This window comes from Dendrobates tinctorius, unplaced genomic scaffold, assembly GCF_039654945.1.
Source record: "Dendrobates tinctorius isolate UK_male_01 unplaced genomic scaffold, ASM3965494v1 ptg000250l, whole genome shotgun sequence".
NCBI lineage: Eukaryota > Metazoa > Chordata > Amphibia > Anura > Dendrobatidae > Dendrobates > Dendrobates tinctorius.
The window spans coordinates 18,624,671-18,649,685 of record NW_027361917.1 but is presented as its reverse complement, the minus strand read 5'-3'; the positions used below and the strand labels follow the sequence as shown (position 1 = coordinate 18,649,685).

Genomic DNA, 25,015 nt, shown 5'->3' with positions numbered 1-25,015 from the left:
TGTTGTGGTTTAACAATTTTTACCTTTTGGTCACAGTTGTGTAGCTGGTTGTGTTTTAGGCAAAGTATTTCACCTTTTAACAAAAGTTGTGTACATTGTTAGGTAATCCCCAACAAGCTACACAACTTTGGCTAAAAGGTGAAATACTTTGCCTAAACCACAACCAGGGACACAACTGTGGCCAAAAGGTAAAATTTATTTACCTTTTACCCAAAGTTATGTACCTGGTTTAGTATAACCAATAATTTTTACCTTTTCTCTACCCAGTATTTTACCTTTTGTTTAAACATATTTCGCCGCAGAAATAAACGACAGACAATATTTGTAATCCAAAACTCAAACTTGAGCCATTTTTTTTAATTAACTTTGTGTAAATTTTTAATAAAGTTTGAAAACAAGAAAAGTTGTAATTTTTATTTTACACACACATTCATACATTTGTGTAGTGTGGGGTGGAAATACTGCTGGAGGGGCTGCGGGACACTTCGACGCTGGGAGTGTGGAGTGAGGACTGGGATCGTGGTGGAGAAGGAAGAGTTAGAGGTGAAGATGTGGAAAAAGCAAGAGAATGGGTGGACATGTGGGAGGCAGAACAGGTGGTGGGTGGTGGAGTGGAGGGTTGAGCAGGGACTGGAGTAGCAGATGATGTGGTTGTGAAGTGGTACGGTGAAGGAGTTTGGTATGGGGCAGGTTGCTGGAAGTGGGGAGATGGCTGGTAATGGGGAGGTGGCTGGTACTGGGGAGGTTGCTGGTATGGAATAGGAGGGGGAGGAGAGACAGTGGTTGGAAGGGGTGCAGGTGGAGGAACTACTGGGGTGGGTGGAGGTTGTGAGGTAACCTGCAGTAGAGCAGCGTGGCACGAATGCATTACATGCATCTGCTGGCTAGGAGAGAGCGTTTCCATGCGCTCCACAACAGACCTGAAAAAGGTCTGGTTTGGCGAAGATCTTGCTTCTGAATGCATGGTTTGCAGAAGTGTCTTCAACTCCAGAGTGGCGGAGTTGATCTGCTGAAAGCCTGCGGAGATTTGCTCTGACAAGACTTTTAGACAGTTCTGGAAAGATGCATTCAGATGCAAGAACTCTGGCGCATAGCTCTTTTCCTGACCCCTCTGCCGCTGCCGCCCAGTACCCGCAGGTGTACTAGAGGTGGCAGCGGCAGAAGGGTGGGGTAAAGGGAAAGCGATCTCCTCACCAGTGGATTCATATAATGTAGGCGGCCACGATGCTCCTGCGCTGGTGGATGGGAGAGATGGATCTAATGTGAGGGATGGCTGGGAAGGTGCAAATGTGCCGGGGTGGTCGAATTGTCCCTCGGTGGCGGTCTCCTCAGGGATCGCCTCAGAAGGGTCCAACCGTGCAGGCTCCTGAGTGCTGCTCACCGTGCTGTGGAACAAAGAGGAAAAAAATACAATTAATATAGTAACATGGCATGGCCCTGGCTGAAAAAAAAATTTAGACATGTAAACATTATTTTTTTACGTGGGGTGTGTAATATTTACCTTCTAGTGACCATTGTTTTCCCGGAGGAACGACAGGGCTCGTGCGTACTTGTACTTGCTCCTGCGTCCTCCAGATCCACTCGGGGCCCGCATTTCTTTGTTGAACTCCTTTTTGAAACGATCCCTCACAGATCGCCACCGCTTCACAATTCTCTCCCCGAAACGAGAAAGCACAAAGTGGTTAGTATACAACATCAGTGTTTCACAAACTCCAGTCCTCGTGGTCCCCATGGGTCATGTTTTCAGGATTTCCATAGTGTTGCTCAAAAGGAAATCCTGAAAACATGACCCGTGGGGACCACGAGGACTGGAGTTGGGGAAACACTGCTTTTCATCAAGCAACCGGAACTGTATATACTTAGGCTACTTTCACACTTGCGTTTTTTTGCTGCGCGTTTTTTGCGCACACAAACTCATGGAAAAAACGCATCATGCATTTGTATGCATTTTTGCGGGTTTTGGTACGTTTTTTTTTTAAAAAGCATGCTTTTTTTGCGCATACGTGCGCATTACAATGCGCACCCATAGAGTACAATGGGGGTTTTGCTGTTAAAAAAACGCATTGCGTGCGCATGTACAAACGCATGTGTATGCGCACATAAGCGTACCCCATGTAAAATATAGCAAAAAAAAGCATGCGTTTTTTGGGCTAAAAAGCAGTGCAAAAAAACGCAAGTGTGAAACCAGCCTTACGCTCTTGAATCTGGGCCCGAGCATCAAGGTCCTCCCAACGGTCCACAAGGAGCGAACAGATTTCCTCCCAGAGCAGTCGGGTCACAATAAGATCAGCATGGCGGCGGTCCCCCATATTCCATAGCAGCTCCCTTTCTCTGACCAGATTGATGAGGAGGTCCATGTCAATCCCCCCCTCCTCACCGTCAGAGTCGGGAGCACGCTGTGAAGCCTGTTAAAGAAAAAGAGAAAAAAAATAAAATTAGCCTCCAAGCTTAACAAATGTAAAAAAAAGGGAAAAAAACCTAACAAAAATATTATACTTACACGATGGTGACCACTGCGTCGCTGACGCCAACGACCCTGGGAGGCACTGCGAGGACCTCTTCGCCGAGCACCAGATTGGGAAGACTAGAAAAGAAAAAAAAATAAGTTATGTGCTTGGGTGTAGGCATATCTGTTGTTTGCTGTGTGATGCCTGCACTAAATTGTTTTCTATGTGTCGTGTGTAGTGTGATGTTGTGTTTCTCCTATTGATGCAGGAAACTTACCAATTGCGAGCCCACTCCAGGTATCTGTTCACCCCTTAGTTCTTCTTCTGGGAGATCCTCTTCAGCTTGTGATTCCAGTTTTGAAAAAAAAGCCAATGAATAGACATATATTCCAGAGATGATGGATTTTGGAAATAAAAACTTACCGTTAAACTGCTGACGATGCGAGGGAGGGCTCCCAGAAGAAGATGTGGTGTCCTGCTGCTGGGCAGACTCCGTTCCTGTTGCTGGTGCTGCTGCTGCTTCTATAGGGCGGCTTCTGCTGGTGAATAAAGAGACACAAAGGGCCAATGAATATATTAATATTCCATGGCCCTAGTTTTGAGGAATGGGGGATGTAATATCTGTCGTCTGCTGGTGGACTCCCCTCCGCCTGTTCAGCAAGGTTCCTTGGCTCCATTTGGGGTGGTGCTGGTGGTGCAGTACTCTCCTGCCTTCTCCTGCGGCTGGCTCCTCTCTTGGGTGGCATATTGGCTGTGGCTGAGGGTCCCACTGTCTTGGTTTTATATATGTTTGCTGTGGGCAGGGCTACTGAGCATGCTCAGACCAAAAAAACGGATCCAGCGGATTGCGGCGCTCATAGACTTTCATTGTGTGAAAAAGCCAGAAGCGCCGGATCTGGCCCTTCCGGCTTTTTTGCCGGAGACAAAAAAGTTACAGTTACCGTCTTTTTCCAGACGCCGGATTGAGACAGATTGCCGGATCCGGTCAAAACCGGAACAACCGCATGGCGATCCGGCGCTAACGCAAGTCAATGGAGGAAAACCGGATCCGGCATTGCATTTCGCCGGATCCGGTTTTACTAAAAATAGCCGGATCGCGCCTGACGGCGAAAAACGGATGTGTGAAAGAGGCCTAAGATGGAAATCTCCCAGGAAGCCTGAAACTGACTATGTACACTTATCTACCACAGTTTTCATGATTTCCAATTCCCATGCTTATTCATAGGGCTGGAGAAGGAAGATGTAAAGTGAGTTGTGCAAAGTAGACGTCAAGGCGGTAAGATGCGCTGTATATGATTTCCATACATACTGAGCTGCTGCTTCTTCTTCTGGAGTCATCTAAGGACATTCAATTGTCTGAACATAAAATACTGTGACAGTTTTTCAGCAATGCAGACTGAGTGTGCATTTTGTTGTTGTTTTTTTTTTTTTTACAGTGTGCTAAATCACTTTCACATTGGCACAAGGACTAAAGTATCCAAAATAATACAAAGTGATTCTTGTAAAGAAAAAAGCAATCTCTCGAAAATAAAGGATCAAAATGGAACTTTATGCACATCCATCCATTTTTAATTTAGGTCACATATTTATTGCTCGTTTGGTCATGTTTCAGTACGCTGTGTGTTATTTTCCCCCCCATTTGAATCAATGCATTGCCTTTACAAAGTGCTTTTTCACTGTGGTTGTATAATTTTAATAGCGGACTTTACATAATGTACTTTTTATTCCAGTCGCTTGGTTGTCTAGAATTGCTCTTAGGCCACCGTTACTCATTTTTTGGTACATTTCAAAAAACGCATAGAGGAAAGAAACAAAAGTTACGCCGGCATTGCAGCTTTTGGCACAATTTATCAATACATTGAGATTTTTGTGTTGAAAATGTCCTTAAAAAATTCATATCTTGATCATTATGCGCTCTAGAAAACAAAAATGCCACGCAAAATAAAAAAGTCTACAAATCAAAACATTATTTTGCCATTAAGCAAAAATAACACCTAAATGATGAAACGTGATCAGCGTATGTCACTGCTTTTTCAGACGACCTGATCTCATATGATAAATATTGTGAAAATTGGGCAAACGTCTAAACATGTTATTGAAAAAAATGCTGCTTTACTGCTGAAAATTCACTATATTGGCAACTGTCTCCCTTCTAACTTGCTGTCCACTGTCTCTAGCACCCGAGAGACCGAGATCAATTGCAGAAAATTGCTCCCGCTATCCTGTTTGGCAAACAATACGGGCAATAACAGAGAGGACGTATTCTGTTTCGGGACACTGAAGCTGCAGCAGCAATGCACGCTTGGAAGTAAGGAAACGGGAGTTCCGGCACCTACAGAGCTGGCAGAATGCTGAAGCAGAAGCACAGTTCACTAAGAGTGGATGGGGAGTTACAAAGTATGATCATTGTGTCAGTTTCTGGACGTTTTAAATGGATATGTGTATCAAAAGCAGTTGTGGAGGATGAAGGAAGCAAACCCAGTCTTTTTCTATAGGTTTTGGGTGAAAGAACAGATACTCTTTGGGTTGGATTCTCGCATGAATATTTTACGAGGAGTCAATCAAAAAAAGAATAAAGAGTCAAGAGTGATACTTTTCCTCTATGTTGTAACCACTCATTTGTTTGACTTAATAACCTCCATCAAAAAGATTGAGTTAGAATCCAGCCTGAAGGTTATGCCACCATCTGAAGAAACCAGAATCAAGCTTCCGACCAGTCACTGGCAGAAAATATAACACGGAAAAATGTAACCCTATCTACTAAATTATTCAACGCTGCTATTTCCAAGCGAATTCCATCAAATACCTCAACATTTTCGACCTCCAGGAAACCAATTTCTCGCCTTCTTTTATCATTTTTTTTTGCTTTCAATTCTCTAGTGATTGAGTCATCCATGACAAAGACCCTGGAAGGAAATCGGTTATTACAAATGGCCTCAAACAGGTGTAAACCGTGATAAAACTGGTAGCCAATAACTTTTTGCACTGATTTTGCTGATCGTGTGCGGTGACATTTTACCATTTCAGTCGTATCAGGGCGCCATGTATTTCAGAAATAAATACATAGCAGATCTTTCATGTTCGGAACATTCGATGCTGGACTATTCAAAGGCAGCCCTTCAATCTTCAGACTAATTAATAAAGCTAAATTATTTAACATATTGACTTCAAAGTACATTGCACCTAATGTGACTATTATGGAGGATCAAATACCTGAAAGTGGTAAACCGTCTGCTCCCGATGCCAATAATTATAAAACTTAGTACCGACCAACCACACAGGGCACACATTTCTGGGACCGTATGACCTCTTACACTATCTGTTTGCTTACAAGGTATGATTAAGTGTCCCTCGGAAGGTCTATCGATAGCACGGTGCCCAGAGTGTATGGTGTTATTCCAGTATAACTAGGTGGTCAATGCAATACTAACATACCTGGATGAAGCTATTATATTCCTTCTCCACAAAATGCTGTGGCTAATGCCGGGGTCACACATACGAGAAACTGACGAGTCTCGCATCTTAATACCCGGCACTGCCGTCGGCACTCGGGACCGGAGTGTTCAGCCACATATCAATACATGCACGCCACTTGGAAGAGTCTTGCATGTGTGACCCTAGCCTAAAGCTTATAAACATGTGGCTTAGTAAGATGCCATGATTTCCTAACGAAGTTCTATATGGATATTGTGTGTGTAATCCCACAATAGAGACATACGTAGAGTCCTTCAGGTCTATGACGTTCTTTCAAACTCTTCTATCTACATTCCATGTTGCCCTTACCCCCATGTTAGATGTAGTGTCTGATTTAGAATACATACACTATTAGGACATACTGTGATGATAGAGGGGGGACTATTTTAAAGGAAGCTATCATCAAAAAATGACCTACTGTTCAAATCAGGGTTTTGTGTTAAATGTATTTTTGGAAGCATTTTTGGTAATATTTTTTTGTTACATCACAATCTGTATTAAAAACTACTAATCATGAAATGGCCACTGGGTCTATTTTAGACTCTAATTTGCTGTTTCAGGAAGCTACACATGTACATTAGCCACAATGAACAGACCCCAGTCTTTTGTGAACAAGCATCTAAAGAGCGTGTGCAAAGGTCATTGTGAAGGGTCAGCTGTGATGTCACCTATTGTGATTGGTAGATCCTGTGTTGTCGGCTGTATATAGAAGCGTTAACTGTCATTGTAACCCTGCCTCTGATAAGGAAACTGCAGAAAACTCTTCCTGACAGGACAAGAACTATAAGTCTCAAAAATCCACAGTAGAGAGTGTAAATTGCAAAATAACTAATTAAAGGGGTTTTCCCATGAACACAGTATATTTTAATTAATAGATAATTGAATAATATTAAGTTCCACAATTTGATATAGGTCGGTAGTAATTTTGGTTAAGGCACATGTACTGTGTAAGGGCTGTGTCTGACTGTACAGGAACATGGTCTGAATATACTACATCTTCTGGGCGGGGTGGGATCCAAAAGAGAGGATACAGATGTTACAGCAAGGTGGGGAGAAGCCACCAAGGACCCATCTGTCCTACTAGTCTATAGGGCGATCTCAGTCCCCCATGGCTATTATAGTACGCTGCAGCATTTCAGAGTCAATCATACATGGCTGAAATCTTACAGCCAGTGCCTGTTACATGCTGTCCACAGTTTGGGCAGCTTGAATCAGGTGTCAGGTTCTCTCTAAGTAATAATAAAGACTATGTTAAACAATAACCCAAACTTAAAAAAACATGTAATGCAAAAATCTTATAAGTTGTTTTCTGATGATAGCTTTGAGGACCCTCTTCTATCGCTCTGGGGGCCCCAAAACAAATCGGAATCATAGGAACTGTGTGATGCTTCATTTTTCCTTGGGAGGCACCGCAACACTTCCTGCTGCTCCAATCCCACCCACAGCTGATCTCTGGTGGTTCCAGCAGTGGAACACCTCTTAATATGGGAAGGACACTTCTAATATTAAAAACATAACTTTTCGTCGTGGACAAACTCTTTAGCCAAACACATCTTGACTGTATAGTACTGAACAATCTTCATATGAATGGAAACATTTCTATATTTGTACAACTGAACCCCCCCCCCGCCCTTAAATTGGAAAATCTTTAAACATAGACTGTGGTGTTTTGGCTGAAGGCTAAGATTATATACACTAAAATAAATCATCTAATTTTAGTTTTCCAATCAGATGATAAAAAATCAACTCCAACAAAACAAACATCCGTCCTTTATCTTCAAAATCCAATCATCTGCATGCAACTCAATATTCTGGTCCACAAGACAACTCAAAACTCTATTCCAAAAGCAGTCACAAGAATTCGAACAATATTATTTTGAATTATACTATAGAAATGATTTTATTTTCATAAGAAACTTTACTGAAAAAAATAACAACTAAAAATATTATGCGGCAAGAAGAATTTAAGCCACCAAAGAATATAAGTGTAAAATGTCTTCTTTCTTAAGGGCTTCCTCAGTTGATAATAATTATATTTTATAAAAGGCTCTGACTGGTCAAGAAAATTACTATACAAAATTTTAATTGTAATTATTCTTCCACAGCTCCTGTTCTTTTCCAAAAAAATTTATTTTTGACTTGAACAGGGAAAGAAGTTGGAAATGGAAGGGGGAGGGGAGGGGAGGGTAGGACAAGGAAGGGGAAGGAAGGCGGAATATAGGATAAAAACATACAAAGACAGTAAACAGTGAGCAAGCATGTGGTACCATTGAGCATAATGGTTTGTATAACGCCAACAGAAAAATGTAAAACACAGCTAAATTGTAACTTATTGGATAGACGATGGGAATGTGTGATCCCATCTTGACCATTTATTGTGGAATTTTTTAAATTGGTCATGTGCAAGAGCAAATTTGAGCTCATATGTTCTGTGTTGAACCAGTAGAGATATGATGTCTTCTATCTTTGGGAGGAAATGTCCCCTCCAGTGATATGCTATCGAGTTCTTAATAATTAAACAAATGTGTAGGACTAAAGGTTTCAAGGAAGAGTCTATGCAATCTGAGTTTAACGAATGTAATGCTAAATGGGGGGAGAGTATAAAAGGTTTACCTAGCAGTTTCCCAATAATCTTGGATGCTTGATGCCAAAGCAATTTGGTTATTGGACAGTCCCAGAATATGTGGAAGAGGTCACCTCTGTTGCCACAATTTCTCCAACACAATGGAGAGTTGGATGTCCCAAAGTGTGCCATTCTAACCGGGGTGTAATACCACCTAGATACCACCTTAAAGTGGGTCTCCTGAAGTGGCATAGATAGTGTTGAGTTATATGATAATGTGAAAGCTTCTTCCCATTCGTCCAGGGAGTGCGTAGACCTAGCATCCTTCTCCCATCTTAGCATAAAGGCGCTTTTTTGGGGGGTTGACATTTGATTGAAACATTCATAGATAAATTTATGACTCCAGAAGATTTTGTGATCTATATTACTAAGGATTTTGACAGTCGTCTCAGTAAAAATTGGTTTAAGTTTGAGGAATGCCGACATGTTATCTTTTAAGATTTGATATTCAAGGAAAATTGTTGATGACCAATTGCGTTTATTTTTTAAATTTGCAAATTTTAAGAATTTGTTTCCATCATAAATGTCCCCTAGAGTGTTGACTCCTAGTTCTTTCCAGATACAATTCAGGTTGTGACCCATGATAGCAGATATTAATACAAGAGATAATTTTTTGAGGATGTTTATTTTATAAGTCCCTCTTTTAGGGGTGGACAATTTTTTCCAGGCCAGAGAGATCGCCTGGAAGATAGGATGGGTTGTCGAGCTTGGGAATTTACGGGTGATAACTTTATATATAATATTTTTTAGTTTAATGCCTTTATTTATTTTATTTTCCAGATCCAGCCAAGCTGGTGGGTCCGAAGTAGACAGCCAATAGAAACTGCTTTTTATTAATAAAGTGTGAAAATGGGCAGAAAGATTTGGTATTCCCATACCACCATTATTCTTTTTATTATATAAATTTGAAGATGCTGACCTCGGTTTTTTACCACTCCATATAAATGAGTTTATCAAGGATTGCAGATTCGTGAGGTAAGAGGTCGAGATTGGTAGAGGAATACACCTTAAGACGTAGATTATTTTTGGTAGTATATAGGTTTTGACCGTGAAGTTCTTGCGCCACCAAGACAAGTCCTTGTCGCCATATATAATACAGTCCTTTTTAATTACTTCTGTTAAGTTTGTTAAATTAGCTTTGATTAAGTCTGGTATGTTATTATTTAATTCCCAAGTATGTAATATCATTTGTGGACCAATTGAGGGATGACATGCTTTTTATAGAGTTTATCTGATGATTATTTAAATTAAAGGGTAAAATGTTCGACTTGTTTTCATTTATTTTGAAATTTGATAGAATGGAAAAAAATTTCAGTTCCTTAAAAGCTTCGGGAGTGGATGACGTCGGATCCGTAAGGGTAAGTATAATGTCATCTGCAAATAGGTTTAATTTATGATGTCTGTTGGGGGTGACTAGTCCTTTGATATTTTGATTCTGCCTAAAATGCTCTGCTAGTGGTTCGAGGGCCAAATTAAATAGTAGGGGGGATAAGGGACAACCCTGTCTAGTCCCATTTGAAATTCTAAAGGCTTTGGATAAATGGTTATTGGAAAAGACTCTTGCAGTGGGGTTAGTGTAAAGGGCCAAGATAGTGTTTATTAAATTTTGATTTAGACCGAATTTATACAAGGTATGTTTTAGAAAGGACCAGTCAAGGCGGTCAAAAGCCTTTTCTGCGTCTATGGATATAAATACTGCCGGTGTTTTGGCTTGGTTGATTAGTTTGATAGAATTGATTATCCTTCTGGTTGCATCACACGTCTGACGGCCCTTTACAAAGCCCATTTGGTCATTTTTTATTAGTGAAGGTAAGATTATACTCAGCCTGTTGGCCAGAAATTTTGAGTACAACTTTGTGTCCGTGTTCATTAACGATATGGGTCTATAATTTGTAATATTGCTTGGATCGCCCTTCGGCTTGGGGATTAGGGAAATCGTTGCCTCTAGCATTTCAGGGGGGAAGCTTTCTTTTTTTGATACCCAGTTAAATAAGTCAGAGAGGTGTGGGGACAGTAGTTCTTGAAACGTTTTATAATATGAATTGCCAAATCCATCAGGTCCTGGGGATTTAATCAAAGCCAACTTTCTGATGGTGTCTTGTACTTCTTGCGAAGTAAATGGGGATGTCATAAAGTCTAGGTCGTCTGGAGTCATGGTAGGTAATTTTATTGATGACAAGTAGTTTTCGACCTCTTTAGTAATTGTTGGTGGGGGTAGAGAGTTTTTTGCAATATTATATAATTTTGAATAGTGTTCAGCAAATTCTTCCACAATATCTTGTGGGTGGGAGAGGATAGTGCCGTTTGAGGTAATTATTTTATTTAATCCATTATGGATTCTTTTTTTCCTCAGTCTGTTTGTCATATATCTAGTGGGTCTGTTTAATGCTGCGTAATGTTTGTATTTTGATGCTTTGATCGCTTCTTCATACGGTGAGTATATTAAAGCTTTTAGATCTTTCCTTAATTTGAGCAGTTCCATTTGGACATGGATTAATGGTTTACTAGCATTTGTTTGTATTTTTTCTTTATTATTTATTTCTGTTTGAATCAGTTTTATTTTAGCATTGTTTTCCTTTTTTATTTTTGCTGCTATTTCGATGAGTATGCCCCGCAACACAGCCTTATGGGCACACCATCTGATGGCTGGGTTGGTCGATACTGAATCATTCTCGTTGAAATAGTCTTTGATGGCTTTTTCGATTTTAACTTTGTTGGTTGGGTCAAATAGTATGTTAGTATTACATTTCCATAAGCAGATGTTCTTATGGGGAGGGCCTGTTAGAAAGTCTCCTATTACCGGAGAATGATCAGAGAGACTCCGGTTTCCAATACTTACCTTTTGAAACTTTGGGAGGGAGAAAACGTCTGTTACCAAAAGATCTATCCTCGACGCTGTTTGGTGAACATCTGAGTAATGGCTGTATTCCCTGGAAGTGGTGTTAAGGCACCTAAAAACATCAAACAACTCATTCCTAAATAACCATTGGTTCAGATTTTCAGTGCAATCTCTGGTCTTAGAAGAAGAATCTATGGAGCTGTCTGGGACAGAGTTGAAATCTCCCATCATCAGTAATTCTCCCTGTCTGACTTTGTTGACTTTTCTTATTAGTTTATTTAGGAAGCTTGTTTGTTTACGGTTTGGAGCATATATATTGGTTAGTGTATATATCTGTCCATTAATTTTACCGATTAGTATGTGAAACCTTCCATTTGTATCTGTGTGTTCTTCCAAAAACTCGAATGATACCGTATTTTTGATAAGTGTGATCACCCCTGCCTTCTTCTTTACATTATTTGATTCGAAAGTGTGTGGAAATTTGGGATGAGAGAAGTAGGGGTGATTACCCTGCAAAAATTTGGTTTCCTGAACACAAATTATGTCAGCGTAATTTCTCAATTTCTTTCCAGATAGAAAACCGTTTACCAGGGCTATTCAAGCCACGAACATTATAAGTTGATATTTTTATGCTCATTGTAAATATTAGCAGATGAATAACCAATATAACAGTATAACAACAAATCTAACTTTGCTAACTAAGCAACAAAAATGTCTGCATGAACTCAAGTATTAAAAGAACTCTCATATAGAGCTCACCACGTAGTATCTCGCTCAATAGCGAGTTACCAGAATGTAATGGAGGGAAAGAAATGTGGTTTGGGAAACCATGAATAGAATCCCTTTGCATTATTTTAAACCATCCTAACTTCATTTAGAATAGAAAAACTTAACCAGGTTATACTTTACTTTATGATTTATGTCCTTTTAGAGATTTAATGAACTCGGTCCCATCGTCCACAGAGAATAGCGGTATGGTTCTCCCTTTATGGCGAACTAGGAGTTTCAGGGGGAAACCCCAATTGTATGGGATACCTTCTTCTCTGAGGGTCGCAGTTATGTTGTTAAACGACCTCCTCGCATCAAGAGTATCCTTGGAGAGATCTGCGAACACTTTTAGACCTCTATATGGTTCCGGAAAAGTCTTTTCTTTTTTTAGGTACTGCAGTATCTTCTCCTTTGTGTTGTAAAAATGTATTCTTAAGATAGTGTCCCCTGGTAGGTCAGCAGAGACTCTTGTCGGTTTAGGGATCTTGTGGGCTCTATCAATGATTAATTCCGAGTCCGTAAGCGTAGGTATTGCCTTACGAAATACAGTATATCTTTGATGTGAGTTGGGAGTGCTTCTTGGGTAATGTCCTCCGATATACCCCTGATCTTGATATTATTCCTGCGGCTTCTATTTTCCTGGTCCGCCAGTTTGATTTTGAGCTTTTGGATTTCAGATGATAGATATCTGATATCTTCGTTTGAGTTTTTTGCGCTGTTTTCTAATTTGTAAAGTCTGTCTTCATGTTCGTCTATTTTTTTATGAATTTCCCTTTTGAATTTATTGTAGTTTGCTTCCAAAGTGCTTTTTATTTCTTCCAGGTTTGCTTGTAAGTCCTTCCTGACTTCTGCAGAGATCCGTCTTATCGTCTCCATACAGGCTTCTGAAATTCCTGACGCTGAAATTGGGTCCGATTTTGTTGCCCCAAGTGGTGGGAAATTTTCTTCGTAGTTAGGTCCCATTTTCCCTTTCTTTGTTACAGTCTTTTCAGGGCTTAGGTTGGGTGAGATGTCTGTATATTCCTCCTCTTCTTCCGAAGATTCGACTAATGTATTATATCTTTCACTCATATCACCAGGGTTTCTCCTTTTGTCATTGCGGGAGGTATCCATTTCACCGGATGTTATTTCAACTTTTGAAGATCTGGTGTTAGCTTTGTCATAGTGGTCCGAAAGACGATTATCCATCCTATTCAGTGACCTAGACCTGGATTTCTCTGGAGTGGTGAATTTAACGTGTTCCGTTTTGAAGTAACTTTGAGAGCATGTTTTTCCAGGTTTATTGTGAATGAAGGGTTTATTTAAGTCTTGAGGGAGTTTCCCTTTGGTTTTGATGATGCTCATTTTATATATGAGTAGGCTCTTTAACAATAATAAAAGTTTAATTCCCAGCGTCACTCTTACAATGATGTTTCCAGGAATAAGACTGCAAATTTGGGGTCCTTATTTACTTGGCGTCGTGACTGCGACCCTGCAACAGTACAAATATGAGCAGCTCTTATTTATTTGGTGTCGCAAATGCGATCACGTGTCACTCCGATTGGGGTTGTAGTTGCGATCTCGCGACAAAGTTCCCAATAGTGACGCCGTTTGGGGTCGCAGTTGTGATGTTGCGGCAAAGGTCCCAGTAGTGACTCCGTTTGGGGTCGCAGTTGCTATCTCGCCGCAAAAGATCCCAGTCGCGACTCCTTTAGGGTCGCAGTTGTGATCCCCGCGGGCGGAAGTTCGTGACAGTGTTATTAAGGTGTTTTTAATGGTCTGAAGCTGGCGGTTTTCACGGTGGGGACCAGGGGCAGCCGCCTCTAGTAAAATAAAATGTTAAGAAGGGGTCTACAGGCCGGGTCTCTGTGAAGCTTTAGGGGGAGAGAGTGCTGCAGCACTGCTTACCACTATTGATGACTGTAAAGTAGATGCTCCTCAGTATGATTTAGATAGTCCTGGGTCCTTGTCCTGATCTGGGAAGGTTGTGGGTTCCCATCCTTGAGGCTATAAGGCTTGCTGTGTGGTAGAAGCAGGTCTCTGGAGATGATTGAAAATTGAGCAGGCAGGCTGCAGAGCCCCAGGTGCAGAGCAGGCCTTAAGGACTATGTCATCTTCAGATGGGCCGATTTTCTTGGTTCTGGTGTCAAAACGCTTCTTTCAATGTTAGGAAACTTATTCTGGTGGTTGTATATCCGGATGGTTTGAAGAAGTTGAGATAATAGTCGAATTGAAGGATTCCTCACAGGAGCTCCCACTTCCTGCTTCTCACATCAGAGAGCTCCAGGCCACGCCCCCACAGCTCCTGTTCTAACACTTAACAGGTAGACACTGGTTTCTAATTGCTGGTCCCATCACGACACAAAGGAAATGAATGGAAATGCCTGCTTTGCCAATCACCGATTGAAGAGGACCACTGCTGTGGCCAGTAAATAACTAGGAATTTGTGATATCTCCCGATGACACCAGGGAGTAGAAACAAATGGGGACCGGTCAAGCACTTGAATGAGAGTTGAGGGATCAGTAAAGTAATATATCTTTTATTGTTTTTTTTAACCAGTTTGAGCTTTTCTTAAACATAATTAATTTCTCTTGTCCAACCTCCTTTGTGTCTTTTATAGATGTAACTTCTAGTGCCCTGGACCAAATATAGATTACCACATAGTATTATGCAGGGCTGTGGAGTCGGTGAGCCAAACCTCTGACTCCGACTCCTCAATTTCCATGACACGGACTCTGACTCCACCAAAATGGGCTCCGACTCTGACTCCACAGCCCTGGCATTATGGTGATCTATGGTCTGTTGACTTAAACAGACATACAAGGCGACATACCATTTTGAAGGCAGTAAGAATGTCCTGATAATAAAGTTCACGTTCTTCTGTAAGGTTCCTTACCCTATCTTACCAAAACATGCAACTTTTATTTTTCAGGAATCACATGCATTCCTCCCATATAATGAAAATTAATTGACCCAGTATAGCATTTTAGTATATACGAAGCCTCAACATTCAGTCCTAAACGACATCTTATTCTACCAAACCCATCACCACATTTTACATAAATTTTCAACATAACATTATCAGGAGCATCGTTCATCACACTGAAGACAGGAAAGTCAATGTTCTGTCAGACATCCCAGTCTTTTATATAGGTGGCCTCAATGTTCGCATCTTCAAGAACATACAACTTTCTATTAATAGGAAGACTTATCATTAGAACCTAAGAGACTGAACATTATTTTCTTTATGTGAATTCCTTCTTCTACTCCAAGACTAGCGATGCCGTATTCATCTTCATATACATATGTAGGACACTTGTAGCCTATAAATATAAAAACCCACTTAATAAAGCTACCTTTCTCTTTATAGAAGAAAAAATATTTGCCGAGAGCCAGAGATCATGATTGTCTCTTGAAAGTGTTTTCCTTCTTGGTATATGTAATCTCTTATTTGCATCTGTTTTCAGGCCACTGTCCATCAGAAATTACAGACCGCACATCGACTTGATTATTGCCCTTGATTATTCATACATTATGGATTGGGAACTTCTTTGACAGACAACCTTTAATTAAATCAGTAGGCCTACAGATAAGAAGTCATTAGATTGCATGATGACAACCTGCCATCCACACTATCTTAATGTAAAGTACATGGTAATACAAAGCAATAATTGCTACCACCTATATGCATTATGTGTAGGAGGATAGTGAGCGTGGATAAGACTAGAGAGATACAGAAACATGTAAATATGGTGGTGACGAGAGGCAATAAATACGGTATATAGCGGGCGATGAGAGGATCAAAATATAGTGACAGGTAGAACAATGCCTGCTGGGCCAAATCTTGTACCTCACGCTGCGCTTATACCCATTAGCAGGACCTGCTTGTTCACTGTAATCTAGTAATGTGGGAGTTTCTCTTCTTGAGACTGACAGCTCTTGCTTTCCTTACCGCTAGACCTTGGCAAAAGCACAAAAAACTTGGGTGGTTAATTACAGGTTGGAGAAAGTCTAAAGCTTAGATTAGGTGACTTTATGTAGTATTGATCCTGTGATGGGCGCCCCATGGACCACATTAAAAAAATGATAACGTACCGTATATATAAATAAGTCAGGAGAAAATGTATAAACTGTGGGTACTGATAATAAATGCATGTCATGTCCTGGTGTCACCATCACCAAAATAAGTCTATTCCTGCCTAAAGTATAAATAAATTCTAAAACGATGTTCAAAAGGACTGAGAACTATAAGTGAAGGACTTTTACTTCTCCATTCTTCATTGATCCACTTCTGGCTTTGGCTCAAAAACTGCATCAAAAGCAATCATACATGCAGTTTTGATAGCAGATTTTTGAGTCAATGCCAAAAGTTGACCCAGCAGGATGCAGAAGTTCCTCCTTCATAATTCCCATTCCAATCGAATCGAATCATAGGCTAAGTTATGATGACCCATCAGACCAGCACGATGGTGCCAGTAATTAATTATATTTTATAACACCTATCAGAGGCGAAGAATGGGATGTCAGTGACTAAGGAAAGGCAAGTATTTATTCTCCCTTACTCTTTAGTCCCTTCCTCCAGTCTAATACTGAACCCTTTATCCCTTAAACAAATGTCCTGCATTTTAAGAAAATATTTCTTATAGTTATAGCTTGTTTTATTTTTCTGCATCTAGTTTTATTTATTAGTTTTCTTTTAATGTAGCCCTAAATGTTACACTAGCCCTAAACCTAACACTAGCCCTAAACTTAACACTATCCCCAATACTTAACACTAGCCCTAACCCTATCCCTAAACCTAACCCTAGTTAGGGTTAGATGAAGTGTAAAATCATAAAGGCAGCTGTTAGTGATGAATAAAGGCACTGTGATTCAATACTCCCTTCATTTATTAGCTGCTAGTCTTATGTAATCTGGGTCATCACATATGCAGAGCATAGCAGATGACATGAGTGTCTTCAGCTGCTGCACCCTGCATAGGCTTTGACCAAGATGACAATGCTGACTCATAACACGGGTACCTTTTGTCATTTCCGTTGCTGCCTATGCAGAGTGTAGCAGCTGATAACAAGCTCATCTTCAATGTTCCACTCTGCATAGTCAGTGCCATTTAGACACACACTGCAATGCCTTAAGAAGAAATGATGCTACTTATTTAACATTAGGGAGGTGGAATATTACACTCCCATAGACTTTGACAACTGAGACAATGATCCCTCTGCACCCATAACCCCCCACCCCACTATGCCACTACATTAGACATTTTGGCCCCGATTCATCAAGACCACAGATTTTGTTGCCTGTCTTGATGAAGGGGTGTGGCTGAGTAAAACACTCCTGATTCATGAAGAGGTGCACGTCTCTTCATGAATCTAGTGTGTCTGACGAATGGTGTGCACCTCACCAGAAATCTTACTCAAGTTTCTGAGTGTAGTAAGACTTCTGGGGTGGGGAATGTCATAGCTCATCATGAATTAGATGGGCTATGGAGTAACGTCCCACGTCCCTGTCCTGACCAAGTTCTGCTCATTTTCACAGAGTTAGGAAAAACTGGCAAGAAAGCACCAAAAGTTTTGTAATTCCGGGTTGCACCAACATTTTGAGACTTTTTCAAAACAACTCACACCAGAATTCTGGCGAAATTACTTTGATGAATCACGGCCATTGTGATTAAACGTAAAGACGCTCATACACTTAATATAGCTCTTAGCCTATTTTTCGATCGGCCAACAGCTACTCCTCATGGCTCTCCCATCAGGCGATCATTCATGCTTTATTAATGCGGAAAGGGAAATAAATTACTAACTGACCCCCCTGCGGTTGCCTATTTCCTACAGTAACAAAGGATCGAGCCCATACAGGTTAGATAGACTATAGATATGTAAGGGCGGCACGGTGGCTCTGTGGTTAGCACTGCAGCCTTGCAGCGCTGGGGTCCTGGGTTCAAGGACAACATCTGCAAGGAGTTTGTATGTTCTCCCCGTGTTTGCGTGGGTTTCCTCCGGGTACTCTGGTTTCCTCCCACATTCTAAAGACATACTGATAGGGAATTTAGATTGTGAGCCCCATCAGGGACAGTGATGATAATATGTGCAAATTGTAAAGCGCTGCGGAAAATGTTAGCGCTATATAAAAATAAAGATTTATTTTTATTTATTTAATATTCATTCATAAACACTTGCAGAAATGTTGCCCGCCATGGAAAACCATTTAGATATCCCATTTCTGACCCCTGGATTTCTTATGAGAGCAGAACACTTGAGGTCTTGGCATTGCGCCAATATTTTTACATCCTCTGCTCTACAATACTGTCCTACTGATAACAACTGATAAAGATGCAGCCTGCTGAAACTGGAGTCAAGATTATCTAAAATGCAACTTATAGTAATTTCTTTGTACATTTCGTCTTTAGAAATTTCTCTTCTTACTTGTATTAAAGCCAGAGAAGTAGAGCATGATAACGTGCATGCACCAACTAGAGCTGTTACAGACGTATTAGAGAAAAAAAATTAAATTAGCGGGTCTCTTACTGTTCAGATGTGCCATGATAATCGCGGAGGGCCGCGCAGCAGTTGATTGGTTCCTGATTTCATTAGAAAAGCTGCCGATTCTTAATAAATTAACATTATCGGTCACAGCAGAAAATATTCCTTTTGCTACATTGCTCTGCATCATTGACTTTCATGTAACTACAGGAAGACAAACTTCACGGGTGCTATTAAAATAATAAGCACCAAACACACCAGTGACTTCATTCACTCTACTCTGATAACACACAATACAAAGTATAATAATAGAAGCATACTTAAGAGTGTGTTGTCTAATGGAGTCAAAGTAAAACTTGAAGAATACATGTTCTTTTCCACAAAATCTGTAGAATAAAAGTCTTGTATCAGACATATTCTACCAGTACTATAGGTGCCGACACTTCCGTTCCTTCAGTTCCCAGTTTGCGTTGTGCCTGCCATTGTCCATTGCATTTCTTGCACTGAAAACCTGCCTCTCTGTTATACCTCTATGCAGTTTGACAGTCAGGATATCAGAGCAGAGAGATCATCACCAATTAGCCCTCACTTCTTGTAATCCGCCTCCTCATCGTTACTGCTAGAGATGGATTTCACTTGACAATGAAATGACTTATTGCTTAAATCAGGTTTTTGTGTGAAATTTATTTTTAAATGTTTTTTTGTTAAATCACAATCTGTATTAAAAATAAAAATTTAGAAATTTTGCAATTTTCAGAATAGCCACTGGTGCTATTTTAGATTTATGCTTCCAGTCCTGTATGGATGATTTTTTTTTAGCAGTCTCATTATCATCAGAGGCAGATAAAAATAACATATACAGTACATAGCTGATCACACAGAAGCTATCATCCTCAATAGGAAACAGACCAGTAACATTCAATGCAGCTTGAGATAATAGAACTTTATACGGTGGCATGTAAAAGTTTGGGAACCCCTGTTCAAAATTACTATTATAGTGAACAGTTAAGCAAGCTGAAGATGAAATTATCTCTAAAAGGCCTGAAGTTAAAGAAGACACATTTCCTTGGTATTTTAAGCAAAAAAAAAAAATACAAGGTTCTTTTTTACATTTAAAAATTACAAAAAGGAAAATGGGCTGACCTACTAGCCTGTTAGGGTTATGGCTTGTTCACTACCATTGTTAGGAAAGGTCAGGTGATGAAAATTTCCCAGCTTCATAAAAACCCAGCCTCCTCTAATCTTGTGCCAAAAAACAGCAGCCATGGGTTCTTCTAAGCAGCTGCTTAACAGTGTGAAAATGAAAATGGTGGAGGCCCACAAAGCAGGAGAAGGCTAGAAGAACATAGCACAGCATTTTCAAGTTGCCCTTTCCTAGGTTGAAATGTAATTAAGAAATGGCAGTTAGCAGGAACAGAGGAGATCAAGATAAAGTCTGGAAGACCAAGCAAAATTTCAGTGACAGCTGCTTATAGGATTGCTAGAGAGGCAAATCAGATTCCCCGTTTGACTGCAAAAGACCTTCAGAAAGATTTAGCAGACTCTGGAGTTCGGGTACAACTGTTCAGAGACACCTGCACAAATATGGCCTTCAAGGAGGAGTCATCAGAAGAAAACCTCTACTGCGTCTTCACGTTAAAATTCTGTGCCAGAAGTATGCAAAAGAACATCTAAACAAACCTGAAGCATTTTGGAAACAAGTCCTCTGGATCGATGAGGTTATAATAGAATTCTTTGGCCACAATGATAAAAGGGAAGTGTGGAGAAAAAAAAGGCACAGAATTTCTGAAAAAGAACATCTTGGCAACCATTAACCATGGGGGTGGATCAATCATGCTTTGGGGTTGTGTTGCAGGTAATAGCACAGGGAACATGTCATGAGTAGAGGGAAGAATGGATTTAATGAAATTTCAACAAATTCTTGATGTAAACATAGCAGCATAAATGTAAAAAAGCTGAAGATGAAAAGAGGATGGCATGTACAAATGGATAATGATCCTAAACACACATCAAAATGCACAATAGATGACCTCAAAAGATGCAAGCTGAAGGTTTTACAATGGCCCTCACAGTCCGCTGATCTGAACCTCATTGAAAATCTATGGCTAGACCTCAAAATAGCTGTGCATGCAAGACGACCTAGGAATCTCACAGAACTGGAAGAATTTTCCAAGGAAGAATGGATGAAAATCCCTCAAACAAGAACTGAAAGACTCTTGTCTGGCTACAAAAAGTGTTTACAAGCTGATACGTTCAAAAGGGGGCACTACTAGATACTAACCATATATATCATCAAATACCCTATCTAAACTATTAAGTAAGAATTAGGGACCAGAAGAGTTTTAGCAAAAAGAAGGTAAATTTTATTACACAATAATTAAAAACAGCAACAGAACATCAATGCTAAAGCAGGCAGTGGTAGAAATAGACACTGAGTGACATCTAGAATAAATAAGTCAAAGTAGATAAAATGATAGTGAAGAGTTATTACTCCCTCACAGTATTCAATAATAAGTCACATCCATTTAATACAAATAAACTCTAGGGTGCTACATTAATCACTCTGACGTATTAATATAGTGCAGATAATAGAAAATATTTCTTTTGCCAAAAAGTTTTAATACACTCACATTAAATACTGGTTATCTCAGCTAAAGCAAACAGCAAGTCCATTACTGCATAATAAGCAGTTTACACCGCACAAAAAATCGGTTTCAAAATGCTGCGCTAATCACCTAGGCAATTGCAAAAACTGAGACCTCAATCTAGAATGATAACCAATGCTGCAATCTACCGCCTGCCATAATGTGGCAAGGGTTAAGAAAAAATACAAATGTCAATTGCTACAGCGGGTTAATTCCCGCCAGCAAATGCTGTGGCAATTGACATTTGTATTTATTCTTAACCCTCAGTTTATTTGTATTAAATGGATGTGACTTATTATTGAATACTGTGAGGGAGTAATAACTCTTCACTATCATTTTATCTACTTTGACTTATTTATTCTAGATGTCACTCAGTGTCTATTTCTACCACTGCCTGCTTTAGCATTGATGTTCTGTTGCTGTTTTTAATTATTGTGTAATAAAATTTACCTTCTTTTTGCTAAAACTCTTCTGGTCCCTAATTCTTACTTAATAGTTTAGATAGGGTATTTGATGATATATACTGTTTTCTGAGTTGTGCTATTACTCGCTTCCCATTAGTAGGGGATCTTTTGGTACTTTAGATACTAACCATGCAGGGTGCCTGAAATGTTGCATTGGCCCATTTTTCTTTTTGTAATTTTTAAAATGTAAAAAAAAATTAAAAAAAAAAAAATTTCTGCCTAAAATATAATGGAAATGTGTCATCTTTAACTTTAGGCCTTTTAGCGATCATTTTACCTTCAATATGCTTAACTATTTAGAATAACACTAATTTTGACCAGGGGTGCACAAACTTTTTCATGCCACTGTAGCCCTGCTTCAATTAACCGTGTTTATATAGATGGCATAGGTGGAACATGCAGTGGACATACCTTAGATATTGGAGGGATCACAGAGCGAGTAAACTACTCATGTCAAGCTAATGGTGGGACAAAAAGATGGTGCAATTGACTATGACAACTAAGGGACCGATAACCGAAAACCATCACTGTCTTGCTGTGGCGGTGCTGCGGAATATTTCCTGCCACAGGGGCAGAAGGCACTTTGTGCTGCATATGTGATGTGCAGGGTATAATTTACTACTCGTACACACATCATTATCCATCGTGGTCTTGTGCTTTGTCTAATAATTACATAAAACAGTGCAATCATAAACACGATCGGCTGTAAGAATGCGATTGCTGCCCCCGTCCCTCCTCACCCACTCCGCACAAAGTGACGGCAGTGGTCAGTCATTAGCGAGGTAGGCAGAATGAAGGTGGGAATGAGGGGGCAGCGCAATATTTGTCACAGTATACTCTTTAGACCTGGACTTTGAGTATGTTTCCTTTTGCAAGAAAAGCTATAAGATAATGGTTGCCATAGGGACATAGTCATAGTTTGATCTGGCAATGAGAAATTTATATATTGCTGTACTACCTGACTGCATCACTTATTCTACAGTCAGAATTTACAGCAATGCGACACATGTCGCTGAAGATGCCAGAGGATGATGGATATCGAAGCCATGTGCCCGCCAGTAGCCGCACTGTAGGCATCTGCACAATGTGCTGCTTTGTTCTACAGAGAAGACTTCAGTAAAAAAAATATTCATACAACTGTCACTGAATGCAAGAATAACGAAAACAATCTCTATTCAAAAAATGCCCCCTGCTGAAGGCGATGTACTGGATCCAAAGCTGGACAGCCCTGATAATGACGGGGTAAACTGCAGAGAGCAGACTCCCAGAGTAGGTCTACATTCAGCGTATAAGAGAAGACCTATCAATCTACCCAAGCTGGGTGGGAAAAAAGCTGAAGAAAGCCGCCCAGAGGACCCTTCTGTCTGTTTCTGCTCCTCGTCCGGTGCTCGGATGCTTATTTCACAACCACTGTCATTAGGGAGCCTGTCGAGATTCGAGCAGAATGCATCTGCTGATAGATCACTTTCAGGGCTCGTGCAGACGACCATATTTTCAGTCCGAGTCCTATCCGACAAAACATGTTATTGTATGGGGCCGGGCACATGCCAGATTTTTCTTCGGACCGAATCTGTACGAGGGAAAAACTGCAGCATGCATGATCTACATCTGATATTTGGATCACAGTCGTGGAAAAAATCTGACCGCACATGGATGACATCCGATTTTCATGGACTGACAGAATAGAGAAGATGGATCACACTCTTATCACACTTTGATTAGACGCTGATCAGAGTGTGATTAGCATAATCGGCCACAGTCGTCTGCACAAGCCCTAATACACATGAGAAATGACAGGTAATAAATGCACTTTTAATGGCAGTATACCAGCGTGCGGCCTTCCTGGAACTTGTATAACGGGATCGCTCGGTGAATTTGTTGTGCAGATGAGTAGGCGCATTATGTTCACTGAAGCTACCAATTTTATGCTGCCTGTGTGGACAGTAAATAGCCCTGATGATCAAGAAGGGATAAAATCACTACCTGTAGTGCGCTTTTACATTCACTCTGCCATCAGTGATTATGGGAGCAAGCTGCAAAGCTCGTAATTATTGCCTGGCGGAATTCCCAGTTATAAAAGAAAAGAAAGAAAGGGATTGGGTTGAACTTTCTATCTTCTGATTATATAGAAAATCTAATTAGTTAATGTATTACTGTTACCCTACAGTCACATTTCTAGGAGGGAACACATGCTGTGCGAGTGTCAAAGGCCTACAGAGTCCTTTTATGCTATATATACGGGATTCCAGAGCAGAACTTTCTTGCCTGGTTCTTCAAAATTCCATTGGAGCAAAAGAATAGAAAAGGCTGCAGCAGATCAAAGAATGCTGATTGGTTGCATCGGTCCTATTACATTGTTTATACCAGAAGGTTGGAAAGGGACAGAAGCTGAGAGTGGAGGAATAGAGGTAAAAATAGATTTTTTTTTAAGCTTCTACAGCACCTTGGGGCCATTAATAAGGGGTTGTTCAGCATTGTACAACCCCTTAAATTTGTAGCATTGAAGTCATAATGGTGACACTAGGGGCCCTTGTATTGGCAATTTTCCATGCGGTCAGTTTCTAGCTCCAGTATCCACTGGTGTAATGCTACAGTCCCTAAAGTATATTAAAGAACTACCCCTGAGGCACTTATAGGTGGTGCCGTTTGGTATGGTGCCCCAGTTCTTTGCTTTCCTTTGACAATACAAGACCAAGCTTCTTTTTGTCTTTTGTGTGTGCTATGTGAAAGGCCAATGCTGAATACATTAGAGGACACTCCAGTCTTCCCTGACATATTTGTCAACCTCCAGATCTTTAGAATTTAAAGGTCTTTTCCCATGAAAGTAAAGTGGTTGAACCCCTATAAATTAGTAAGTTTTCTTCTATTCATTGACTATGGATATCTTTGGCAGTCTTTTAGACAATTAAAGGAGCGGAAGTTGAGCATGGACACCTCCGCTCCATTCGAGATGGGGTTCTACAGAGCCTGGTTCCAGGGTTCCTGATCCTCCTTTTTGGCATCGATGGAGATCCCAATGTTCAGACCACTAGAGATCAGTAAGGTAGCCCTTAACCTATGGATAGAGGATAAGCTACTATCTTCAATATAACCCTAATGCTACTGAGAACTCTGCTATTAGAAGTGGAAAGGAAGAACAAAGACGAAAGAATCTAATTAAAAAAAATATTGGAGAAAGAGAAACCAATCACAAACTAAAATGTTTCTATACTAATGCACAAAGCATGGGCAACAAACAAGGAGAATTGGAACTACTAACACAGGAAAAGAAATATGATGTCATTGGAATC

The 25,015-nt window shown here is 40.3% G+C and overlaps 1 protein-coding gene and 1 long non-coding RNA gene across 3 annotated transcripts in view; one reads left to right on the top strand and one right to left on the bottom strand.

Annotated features, from left to right (window-relative positions):
- Window positions 1-4,760, top strand: part of LOC141063461 (uncharacterized) — a 58,468-nt gene extending 53,708 nt beyond the window's left edge. Inside the window, exon 4 of the long non-coding RNA XR_012224883.1 lies at window positions 4,625-4,760. This is a non-coding gene — a long non-coding RNA (uncharacterized lncRNA). The remainder of the gene's footprint in view (window positions 1-4,624) is intronic.
- Window positions 1-25,015, bottom strand: part of SLC8A1 (solute carrier family 8 member A1) — a 509,050-nt gene that overhangs the window by 306,397 nt on the left and 177,638 nt on the right. The gene's annotated exons all lie outside the window — the stretch shown is intronic.